We start from the raw sequence: 12955 nt of genomic DNA on the forward strand, positions 1-12955 counted from the left end.
CTTTAATGACCCGCTGCAAGGAAAATTGTGTTTTGGGTGTTTTTAACAATCCCTTGTAACATTTTAATGGAGGACATATATTAAGAAAATTAAGATTAAAATTGCATTTCTGAGCAGTTTTTTTTGTTCTAACTGTGAATCAGGTGCAGAAGAAAAAATGCCATTGGAAAAAGCTTGTAGTTGGATCAAAACTCTACAGCTGGAATAGTTCCAATCTTGTGCGCCATCTTTGTTGCACCAATAATGTTAGGATGGGGTTGTGAGGAGCTGTAATCTATTGGTAGAGAGTGCAAACAAAGCAATGATGGGAAATGGGGACAGGTTTACTCTGCACCAACAGACAAGAGGAAAATTTCAAATGAACTACTGCTGCTCTGCAGAAACTATACAGGGTTTTTTTTGGTCCAAAAGTATCATAATCATAACTAAAATATCACTGGGAACACTTTTAATCACTAGACTAGATGATCGGAGTAAGTTTTCAATTATAGTCTTTTGTTCCTACAAAAGTGCTCAATTTCAGCTAAAAATACTTCTAATTAGACACATTCAATTAAACCAACATAAACTATAACATTTTTAAGGTTTATTTTTTAAATTACATTAGTTCCAAAAAAGTCTTCAAAGAAACCTTGGAGGAGCATCTCTTAATACATAAAACATCTCCCATGTTCATCTTCATTTAATTCAGCAGGGAACAATCTCAAACGCAAAACATCTATACTGCATTCACAAACCTAAAGAAATAGCCTTTAAACTCAAATTCGGCCCCTAAAAAGTAATTAGTGTGTCATTTCTCCTTTAATCCCCTCAGCTAATCTCCTCCAATCCACTGGGTTTGATTCAGTCATCTTTTCTCTCATATTCTAATCCATTTTGCCTTTGAGTTTTTGTGTGGCTCGCAGTGTGCTGCCACACTCACAAAGAGCAGTCACTGAGCTATGACATTAAAGGTTTTGTTGGGCAGCTTTTGGGTGCACAGTGCAAGGAAGTGCATGTTTTCCTTCATGTTGTCATGGGAATGGACAGTGTCTTTCTTGTACTGCTTTAAACAGAGATAAATTAATTCTTTTGTGTAAATCATGGCCTCTCGTATCCTGCTTTAGAGCTGCTTTCAGCACCTGAACTGTAAAATGTGAACCAGGAAATTTTTGTCATAAAAACAGGGGGGGTTAAGTGGCAAAAATGTTTTATAAGGATGTGGGCCTTAAGCATGTGAGGAAGGTCTTAAGTATACCTCAGCCAGTGCCACCGCAAACTGCCACTGCTATTCATCAGAGCTTTGAGGGGAGTCACAGAGATGAGAGATGGAGCTGACTGCAGAGAACAGTTAATTTGGAGCTCTGGAAATCCCCACATGGAAGGACAAGTTCACGTACCAAGTGAGCTAGTTGTCAGTTGTGGTGAGGAATTATCAAGTAAAAGCTGCTCTCATAAACCCAAACATGAAGGTTTTTGGTTGTTTTTTTTATCTAAAATGTTACCAGGAACTTTTCTTTTGATCAGTTTTTTCTTTATTTCCTCACAGCAAAGTGAAGTCTGAGGCAAACATGCAAAACGTGGATTTCTTTTCTAACAGTAAATAACATCTTACATTCAAAACTCAACAAGTAAAGAAAACAAGAAGCCATGATATGAATATTTATCTGAACATGCGGTTTGAACTTTTAAAAGGTTGTAAGTATCTTGCATAGCCACACCATTTACCGCATTATTTCTTTGACTCTTTTGGATGCCGTGGAAACGTTTTAGAAATATTAGAATCATGTTTATTTTATTTAAAAAAATACTCACTCAATGAATGATGTATAAAGCTGCAGAGTAATCCACAGAGACATAGACTGGAAAGATCACCTGTCCATCAATGTTCAAACTACTTGCATGTTTTTTGAGAGTAAAAATCTTCTTATACATGACAAATAAATGTCTGAATGAGCTACATTTTTAAAATCAAGTTCTGCTTTCCTGATAGCATCAAAAAAAGTTAACTTTTTAGTTTACATTAAGAATAAATGTAACTAATGTAACTGGAGCCACATAATTTCACCAAAAACACTGGTTGTAGCAGAAACAAGTCACTCCTGTTTACCAGAATTTTAAGCTCTCGTCCAACTTTTCAACACATTCGCATTCAGAAAATGTTTTTCCTTCTGTTGCCAGAAAAATTATCAGAGAGATGTGATAGAAACTTTACTATGTTATTTTTTAAAATTTGAAATGATGCACAGAAGGAGGTGTGCTCTTTAGACTGACAGGTGATACAAAATCTTTAGTTCTAGAATGACTCATGGTCGTATCTAAATCTGTGTTTACACTGAACACGATTTGTGACGGGCCAGTTTCAATATTAAGTCAATGTTACAAATGCAATATGAGGTCCTGCAGCATGAATTGAGCAATGGGTGTGGCACAAAGGTCTAGCATTAGCGGGATTGGAGCTGCGCGGCCACAGTCAAAATATGTCAACAATGCTGAGGTTGCTGCGTCACGTCAACCAATCAGGGACTCAACTTTGGGCATGTGACGTTTTCAGTGGCCAGGTAAAACATAAAACCAATATGGTGGATCGATCTGGTAGTTCTCCTCCTGAACTTCCATCCACTTTCTTAACCCGCTTTATCCCTTTCGGGGTAACAGTGTTGCCAGAGCCCATCCTGACTACTGTTGGAGGTACACAGGTACTCCCTAGACAGACTGTCACAGGGTCATTGGAGCTGGGGCAATCACGCTCACTATGCTGGCTGCTGAGAGACAGAGAGCCGCTGCGGCATTAAAGATGCAGCCTGCTCGGGCCTCCAGAATCTTATGACATTTTCTTATTTTCATTGAAACAATGATGAAAAAGGTCCCCTAATTTTATTTTTGTTTTAATGTTTTCCCTCTTGGGTTAATACAGGACAGCAAGGCTTCAAATGCGGTCAGACAAAAAGACCGGGGAAGCCCCCATCTTTCAGACACATCAGGAGTGAAGTTCACTGTACTGGGAGAATCTCTGAGTGATCTCATGAACCCAGACATGGTGACATGATTACCGATATTTTTGTAGAGCTCTTTAAAATAAATATCCGTGTCTTCCATGCATTGTAAATTAGTTAAACACAGACAAGTATCAGGCTAGAAACATTAGCTGGAAGCTAAAGAACAATTTTTTTTGGACAGGGGGCGAGCAGAGAATTCGCCGTGCAGCAGACGAAGGGGAGCTGATGCAAATTTGTGGCTTTAAAAGTGTCTAATTTTCCTGTTCAACCATTTACCAAACGGTCAATCAGTAGGTTCTACCAAGTTAAGAAGTTGGAAAACATGGAACAAAAAAGTACCTTAAAGCATTCTAAAAACAAACTAATAGGTCACATGTCCTCTCCTTTTTCTTTTATCTCTTTAAAGTCTCTGTTTTTAATCAGTTTTATAATAATAATAATGGATTGGATTTATCTGCGCTTTTCAAGACACCCAAAGCGCTTACATTGTGTCCATTATTCATTCACTCCTCATTCATACTTGGTGATGGTAAGCTACGGTTGTAGCCACAGCTGCCCTGGGGCAGACTGACAGAGGCGTGGCTGCCATTTCGCGCCTACGGCCCCTCTGACTATCACCGGGATCATTCATGCACATTCACACACCAGTGGAGCCACACTGGAGGCAAGGAGGGTGAAGTGTCTTGCCCAAGGACACAACGACATTTTGGCTGGTGGGAGCGGGGATCGAACCGCCAACCCTTCGACCATTGGACGACCCGCTCAACCACCTGAGCCACTGTCGCCCAAATTATCTTAAAGACCCACTTCGATAAAAAATGTTGTAGTCTTCTTCTTATGATGGAGGACACAAATAAAGGAAATTAATCTTAAAATTGTATTTCTGTGTATTTTTTGAATTTTAATTGTTCAGGAGCAGACACAGATATGTCCTTGGTAAAAGCTTGTCATCGTTATGTACAAATTACTACAGAAAGACAAAAGCTTTCTGCTCCACTCCATTCCTATGCATCCACTTGCAGACAAATATATCTATGTAAGTCTTTGTTTTCCTTGTCTGAGCTGGAATCTGGCTCAAAACTGATGAACTCCTGCCGCTCTGCAGAAACTATGTCCTAGAGAACAACAGTTTTTTTTATTTTGCCTAAAAACAACATAATCATAATTAAAAGACCACTGGAAATGTTTTTAAAATAGATCAAAAGATGATTAACTACAGTATTAAGTTGTTTCTTTTTGCCAATATTGTGGATTAGTATTAGAACATTGTTGGAAGCTGACTAAACTTTTCTTGGCCTTTTATAGTTTCTCAGATGAATTTCCTCAGTCCATCACTAGGTAATTAATTATGTCTTTATTCCAATACCTGGAATTATACGGTGACCCCTTACCCCTCCTCCCCCTCAGCGCATCAGACTCTCAGAATCAGTCTGTCCCTAATCTGTCTGCCAGTGTTTCAGAACCACCAAAGAAATATGTTTGCCATGTATTCAGCATGGCCTTATGTCAAAATAGAGGCCTTATGTGGTCACAAAAGACACCTCCGCCAAACCTCTATTCTGGCTAATTGAGTTTGTCCATGAGGCCGTCATTCATTGTTAAAGAAGAGAGCAAAGTCCCCCCCGACAATCTTGCCAAAAAGTCAACACTGGGCCAGACGTGCACCCACACGCACTAAAAAACACACTACAATACAGCGCCAAGGGGTCTGGGACATCCTGCAGACAGCATCCTGTTCCCAATGAATGACTCTTGTTTCACAAAGGACAATTTGGCTTCTCTGTGGCTCGGCTACCTGCGTGGGACCGGAGTGCCTGCCTGGCTGACTTGTGGCTTCTCGTTTTAGTGTTTGGCTTTGGAAACGTCTTTCCTATCTTGTCTCTCCTCCTCCCCTGCTCCTTCTCTTTCCTTCTCTTTCCTTTTCTTTTCGTCTCAAGTGGATCGCAGAGAGCGCCCTGAGAACCTGGCTGGCTGCCTCGTTGACAGCCCTCCAAACCTTACTCCCCCGTCCTCCAAGGATGGCCCACTGAATTAGCCTCTGTCAGTGCATGAACTGACATCAGCATGCACTGTGTCATAGAAAGCAGGCATGTAACTGCACTAGGATGGTGGCAGATACACACACACACACACACACAGAGCAGACAATGCCAGAGCCTAACAAGCAGTTTGCTAGATAAAAGTCAAGAGGCATGGGAAATGAGCAAAGTGAACTTTCTGCCTGTAGAGGAAGACCTACAGATACATACGTACACACACGGTGCGAATGCCACAGCTTCTGTTTCACAAGCTTCATCTCGTGACCCTTGTGCTATCCTAGGCACTTTAACATTGGGAGTGGGGTCATCTAGACCCACTAGACAGTGCGCTGAACCTTTTTCCTTCAATGATTTGTGAACCTCACTGGTGTCCATGGATTACATGAAATCTTTCCACCTTTATCCACCTTTGTCATGGTAGGGAGAACACGTCAATGTAAGGGTGGGGTCATCTAAGATAGCACAAGGGTTAAAAAGTGAAAACAAATGATGTAGGCATTAGTTATGAAACATTGAATATTCAGGCTTTGAAAATTACTCAGAACTGAGAAACACATGACATAAAATAAAACTAATTTTGTAATTTCATTTAAAAATTAAGCTGAACTACAAAACATTTAAGACAATGCCCGAGTGTCTGAACATTTTTTAAACGTTATTTTATTATAAGTGAAAAACACAACATTACAGCAGACAACACACATGTGATGGCAGCAAAAAATGATCAAGCCATCACTACACTCCAATGTGTGGAAACACTTTGAATTTTACAAATACGTGTGACCACACAGTGTGCTAGATTGGTCTAATAATGTTCCCCTTTGGATTATTTTCATGTGGAAAAACAACACTGGGCACAACTTTATGAGACTAAAATGTGAATGGGTTGATTCTTGTTTACTTGTTTGTTTGAACACATGTCCAATTCACACTTGGTTATCTTGCAAGAAATCCAAGGAATCTGAAAAACACCTGCACTGTTTAGGTATTTATCTTTGTGCTACAAACAACTTTTGGCTAAAAATGTCCTGAATCAATTTTAGGTCAGTGAATTGGATCGTTCAAAATGAACCAATATCAACTATCAATTGTATTAGCAACCACTAATGATGATATGAATCGAATCATTATTAAAATTAATCGTTAGACCTCTATTAATAACACAGATTGGACAGAGTTGGAAGTATCCAATCATAATTTGTGTTTTCCAGAGACCACTTTCTCCACATTGGCGCTGAGCTGTAAGGCTTTTTGTGAATGTGCGGTTACAGTGTGTGTGTAAGTGAAGAGGTAACATGTGGGAAGCGCCCCCCCGCTGGTTCTTGCTCATTACCCAGAGGGCACAGCCCACGCCTGGTCACTTCCTGCCTGACCTCCCTCAGGAGAGCAGAGCATGCTGGGCTTCGGCTCACACGTGCTGATCACAAACAATCCTGCTTCCTGTCCCAGATGGGGCAACAGACACAGGCAGAACCACTGAGAGAGAAAGTCATGGCTTCTTTCAGACACTTGCTGCGTTCACTTCCTTCAGTCTAACTCTCTGAGTCTCCCTCTCATTCATTAGCCTCCTGACTATTCACTCCGGCCCAGCCGACTCAGCACTAGGAACAAAATAGTCACTTCCAGTCTTGTTCCAGTCTTCCTCCCACACTCCTCTGTTTGAAGATGTGAGTCACCTTAGTCTGAATCTTTCATGAATGGGGTTTTTATGTGAGGGACTTTTTGTCAGCTTACTCAAGATAACTTGGCAAGGAGTTAACACCTGAGCAGGGAGCAAGCTGGCTGGGGATCAGTCGCTAGAAACTAAATCTGTGTTTCTTTGTAAGGGCTTGTAACTTTTAAAATAATGAAACAGTTCTTCCTTCTAGATGGACAGCTCAAAGATTTTTACAGAGAATAGATACCATCATGACACCTGTAGACCAGGACTTTCTATCATTTTCATTTCCTTACAATTATGAAGGAGGGGAGCATTACCAATAAGCATACAGTTTCTGTTGAAATCCGATGATTATTAAAATAAATATTGATTTTTCCTTCTAACACAATTTAACTTAATTTTTTGCATTTGATTATCATTAATTCTACCATTTTTTCCTTCACTATAGTAAATTCATTAGTTTTATTTTGCTGTTTGATGGCAGATGAATAACAAATCATTGCAGCTAAAAATCTGAACGCTTTCTGTAAAATAAAAGAGAAAAATAGTTTTGTTTATTTAATCATGTCAACAAAAAACATTTGTCTTTTGTCTTCAGATCATTTGAGAATCATTTGAAAGATTTGGTTCAACAAACGAAAAACTATTATGGACCTTTTAAACATTAATTTTATCCAATTTTTCCAGACTTTTTTGTCACAAAAAACATTTTTTCTTGGAAATGGAGCGCCATGATCATTGTGAAAAGCTACAGGTTTGTGACATTTTAACTCGTGAAATGAAGAAAAAAAAAAGGATCCATAATTCAGATTATAGTCATGAATGCCTTACAAAATATTGGGTAAAAGTTTTTGCTCAATACGATATACTTTGTTAAATTTAACTACTAAAATGACTTGTTTTTCAAGTTGAGCTTTTCATTATATTTTTTTTCAGTGGAGATCTTTAGCTGCTTGTAGATCTGCAAATTTTGCTTTTTTCTTCAGAACCATATTCTTTGAAGGATTCCTCTGTTTGCTTTTGTTAGTATTTTCTTCTGTTTTTGGGTTAGTGATGGTTTATATTGATGGTTCATGACCTTATTCCTTCCTCTGACTCCTGAATGTGTTCATTCATTTTTTTAAACTTCCCATCATCTTTTCAGTGCTAATTCAAGGTGCCAAAGTTTCCTCGGCGTTCAGAAATTTAACTGCAAACTATTTCAAATTGTTGATGCAAATGTATAAAATATAGGGCAATTCAATTTTTTCCCCCTTGTTTTTGGTTCCCTTTACACCTCCAACTAGGACAGCATGAAACTAAAATATGCAAACTGATGGATTTACATATGTCCCTGTATTTTCAACACGTCTTTTCATAGCATCTGTTGGTGTGTGTCAGCCACTGCTGAAAATTTGCCATTAAAGGGAAATATCTCTGCAGAAAACCTCACACAATATGACGACTGATGTGTTGAATTGAAATTCGGGGCATCTTATTGATGCCAGATGGGCTTTGTGAGAACTAGATCGACCTCAGAAAAAAGACGTTGCTCAAACATTATTGTTTACCAGAGGAGCCATTGTTCATTCAGCATCTGCAGCTTGTGCATCAGCATCCTGCAAACTGTGGACTGCAGCGGCAGGGGTGCACCTTCTCCTTTGCTTTCAGCCTCCCATAGAAACCTGCTGCTTAACCACAACTCTTTTCATCGTTGGCCAGCGTTCTTTACATTGAACCACCAGGAGACTGACCCTCTGACTCACCACAGGGAGGCTAACCAGCCCTGCGCGAGGTCATCAGCTTAGGCTGGTGGCCGGAGGGCACAGGCCTGGTGTGGAGGTCAGACCAGAGTTGTTGACTCTGGTACCTGACCCGGCCTCGCTCTTCTCTGTGGGGTCAGGCCTGGAGCTCAGACGACGGATCCCCTGCAGAGAGCAGTGGATGAGCAACTATTCAGTGTGGCTAAACCAGGAGCTGTGTCCCGCTCTGTGCTGACCGCCTGGACCATGCAGTGGACTCCTGCTGCTGGCCACACATCAGAGTGCATGAGGCCACGCTCATTAGCGAAGGCTTTCTGCACCAGAGATATGTGTGAAAAGTCCCAATTAGCCGGAATTAGGTTACACGGAGCAGTGACTCGTCAATTGATCATATTGATCAGACTCTCGGTCTGCTGTGCAATTGGTCATAGTCAATGAGGTGAGAAGAAGCAGCTGAAGCAATGCAGCCCTGGAATTAAGAAATCAGAGAAATGTTAATACAATATTTGAGGAGCTCAGAAAAAAAGTCAAATGAAAAAAATTGAGAGCACCATCTGTAGCCTCTGGAGGAACAGCTGGCAGTTTATGTGTTTTGCAGTTTATTGTCTCCAGAACTTTGAGAATTGTTCCTTAAAAACTGTTTTACTGCAATGCTCTTTTCTTAGTTGTACAAGTCAAAAACCACTTTGATCACTTTAATGGATTAGGTTAATAAACTCCAGTTTAAAATCAAATCAACAAATCTTTAAGTGTTAACATTTAAGTGTGTCTTTAATTGGTAATTGTGTTTTAATTCAACTTTACCTTTTCTCTCTGCATGTATCTGTGAATAGGCTGCAGTAGCAGTGTGCCATATTGTTAGACTACAAATAAATTATACAAAAGATATCTAGTTGCATATTTTATAATTGCTTTCTTTCTCACACCCCTCTTTTTTTGAGTAAATTGGAAAATATAAATTTTTCATTAGGTACAGTTGAAGCCCCTTTTGCTGAAGTTTTCAAATGTTTCTGCTCATTTTTCTGTGCCAGAATAGTAATTGTATCTTTGTACTTTGATATCTATGCATTAGTTACAGGTTGTCCGCAAGCAAAAAATGGGCAAACTCTTAAAGTGCACGCTGTCGATTTTTCAATTTTTGAACCCCTTCAAACACTGCACACAGTGCACGGAGCTGGTTGGTGCTGTTGAAGTGATAAGTGTGCACTTCTTGCTTGCACCCTGGCTGTTAGAATCTAAAATATTAGACATCAGAGTGTAGTTTGTGTTGGTGTCCTCCAGCCATCTTACAGCAACTTACATATCACGTAAACATCCCGTGCATACAGCTTTTGCGCTCAGTCAGTAAAGAGGCAGTGTACCCACCTCACTAACAACTGGAGTGCTGCATAAAGAGCACCGTACATCAGCATCACCTGTACATCATAGATGCATATAACTTACATTATCCTGACAAATACTGTGACACATGACAATTGTACATTCCATTTTCATAACGTTTCCTTAAGGTGGCTGCATGAGCCTTGAGGGAACTGCAAGACACACTCATGTCTATGACCTTCCCGCTGCTCCCACACAGGTCAGGCCGGCGTTTGACGACTGGCTGCACCGCATGAATCCAAGGAAAATGAATAAATAAATCAAATGAGAGGGCCTTTTTATTATTGTCTTGATACAAGTAAGAAAATTATCATAAAGTTCAGAAGGAGAACAATCAGATTCTCCTCCAAGTAGGTTTTGGACTCCACCCACTAAAGGATAGCCATCAACATGTCACAGGCCAACTCTGAGTACCTGATTGGGTGGTCACAACATGTCTTATGCGCCAAAGTTCTGAAATTTGAACTCTGAAAACATGGTGCTGCATGAACCAAAATGCACATAGTCACCAGACCACCTTGCGTGCCTGACACTAAAAATTTGAGTCTGCAGGACCTCTGATCACATCTGTACATTGATTTAACATTAAAACTGGACGCCCCTGTGGCACAAACCACACTTGGTGTGAACGTAGCTTTAGGTGTATAGAAGCAATACTCATTCAAGCTAGTTCTAATCCAATGGAGTCGTAAATTATGATAAGGATGGCTCATTATTGTAAGTATACATTGTCCATTAAAGTTGTTACTAGTTGAGTGTTTAAGTGACCTAAGTTGACCCCCAAAGCTCATTAGGATTTATCATCTGGAGATCTGTTTTAGTCTGGAATTCAAAAATCAAAAATAGAAGTGACGAGCTCTGCCTTCTATATGGTCAGTTTCTATTGACCACAAATACTCAAACATTAAACTGCTTCAGCCAGTCTGCTCCTCTGAGACAGGACAGGCTACATTCAGAGAAAAGGCAAAAAAAAAAAAAAAAAAAAACAACTGCTGGGGTTACAAGGTGAACTGATAACACACAAGGACAGGGTGTGTCTTGTTCCATTAGACACCCTCATGTCTGTCTCCTCCTCATCCATCCATCCGTCCATCCACCCACACATCCATCTTTCTCTGTCGACAGTGTGTGACTGAGCGCCGGCTCCGAGAGGAAGTCCGTTTCAAGATTAGAGTCCTTATCAGTACCGGGGCCGCCCCCTCTGCTCCCATCATCCATCAGGCGGGCAGCCACCTGGACAACTGCTGACCCTCTAAGCTGGTTGGACGGTCAGGCTGAGACGACTCGCAGGAGTGGAAGCGATAAAGTAGATAAGGAGCAGGAGAACATTTTTTACCTTCATGCTTTTGGGAGGGGTTAAGTAATGCTATTTTCCTCCTGCATATATATTTGTACAATCAGTAAAAATGGAACAAAGAAAAAAACAGAATAAAAACAAATTGAACACGCACTTCTGCATTAAGTGTGTGTTTTTCTTTGCGTTAGTACAGTACCCTGTAAGGCCAAATCATGGATTAGTGGAGAAACATCCATCTTCATCTCACCATAGTCTCGTGCTCGTGCTAAAATAAGTGGCCAATTAACTTGGCAGCAGCCGAGTGTGTGCCGATCTGACTGTAGATTAATGACCAGCCAACACTTTCCCTTCCCAGACCCATTTATCAGAACCAGCAACCAGGTCTTATGATGATTAAACATCCGGACTGCAGGGGCCTCTTGGGTCTTGGGTCCCAGCAATACTGTAGGGACCAATTGGATTTAATTGCTCTCCTTTCATGGTTGTGAAAGGGAAAAGAGACAGTTTAATTGGCAGGTCCTATTAGCCATTGAGGGGGCCGGAGCTGAGGAGTTCTGGATGTCGCAAGGATCTATAGGCGGAGAACACTTTGTTCAAGTACACTCATTTAAGGCAACTGGACATTTCCTAGATTCTGTCCTGTCTTCAGACTTGACAGCCTACAAGGACTTAGAATAGAAGTGGGGGCACTGCATGTTGACAGAATTTGATTTTAACGATGAATAAAAGATTTTATAATCCAAGTGTTTTTTGTTGAATGGAGAATCATGAAACATAAAGTACCTCTACAGATTAAGTTAGAGTTTTTACATACAGTCAAACAAAAAAAAAACATTAGGAAACTGAATAGCTTGTATTGCTGCTTCTCTGGTGGAACTGCTCAGTAGCTCTAACACTATGTACCCTTGCTAACCTCAGCAAAAAGTACTTGATTCTGAAGTTAGCCAGGAACACCTGATATAATTAGTCTGGCAGACGGTTCTGATAAAATTACCTCATTTGGCTTCGTCTCCTTAGACAGCTGTCGAGCTGAAGCTGAGGAGTCCCTTCATGTCTGGGAAGGAGGTTTGTGAAGACTCCAAACAAAAGCAAACACGATTTGTGAACGGAAACGTAATTTACTAAACAAACTTAAAGCAGGCTTAGAAAAAAGGCAACACGAAATGAAATGTATCAAATAAGGACCCTGGACATGACGTGACAAAACAAACGGGGAAAAACAAAAACTGTGGACTTAAACAAAGCTGAAGGGTAATTAACTAAATAAGAGACACCTGAGATGATTAGAACTGAAGCCAGGGGTGACGTGACTGTGAGCAGACAACTAAACACAACGCATGCACACTGTTTGGCCAGATAAAAGAAAAGAAAAAACAGTTTCAGTTTGCTATCAGAAATATACAACGACACCGATTTAAGTAACTTTAGTTATCATTGCAGCAAAAACTGGAATTATCTTGAAACTTTCCTTTAAAAATGTATGAAACAGATAATGATCAGGAATGAAAATCTTATGAATAAAGATTAAAGCTCCTGCTTTTTACTGTAAACTGTTATTTCTTTTAAATGTTGGCTACTTGGAGGGTATCGATGGCATTTGAAAGGCGATGGAGCGCTGTGGCCAGTCTGACCTCGCCTCACCCTGGCCTTTTGGAGGCAGGCTTTTCAGATGCAACTGGACAATACCGACTGGCGTCCGGCCTCTGACTGGCTTCTGAGCCGATTAGAAACTGGACCTGCCACAGAGGAGAGGAGCCGCGGTGTGACACCACCCGCAATCCAAAGAGGTTCCTCTCAGGGGCCAAGGTCAGCGGCCAGGATGACCTCTGATCTCCCGCCATGTTTGAACACGTAAACGC

The 12955-nt window shown here is 40.6% G+C and overlaps 1 long non-coding RNA gene across 1 annotated transcript; it reads right to left on the bottom strand.

Moving 5' to 3' along the window:
* Window positions 1–10059: 10059 nt before the first annotated feature.
* Window positions 10060–12326, bottom strand: LOC144992037 (uncharacterized). Its single transcript, XR_013655767.1, has 2 exons — window positions 12091–12326; window positions 10060–11667 (listed from the first exon to the last, which is right to left on the bottom strand). It is a non-coding gene; the product is annotated as an uncharacterized LOC144992037 (long non-coding RNA).
* Window positions 12327–12955: the final 629 nt, after the last annotated feature.

This window comes from Oryzias latipes, chromosome 4 (assembly GCF_053564925.1).
Source record: "Oryzias latipes strain Hd-rR chromosome 4, Olatipes_Hd-rR_3.1".
In the NCBI taxonomy this organism is placed as follows: Eukaryota; Metazoa; Chordata; class Actinopteri; order Beloniformes; family Adrianichthyidae; genus Oryzias; species Oryzias latipes.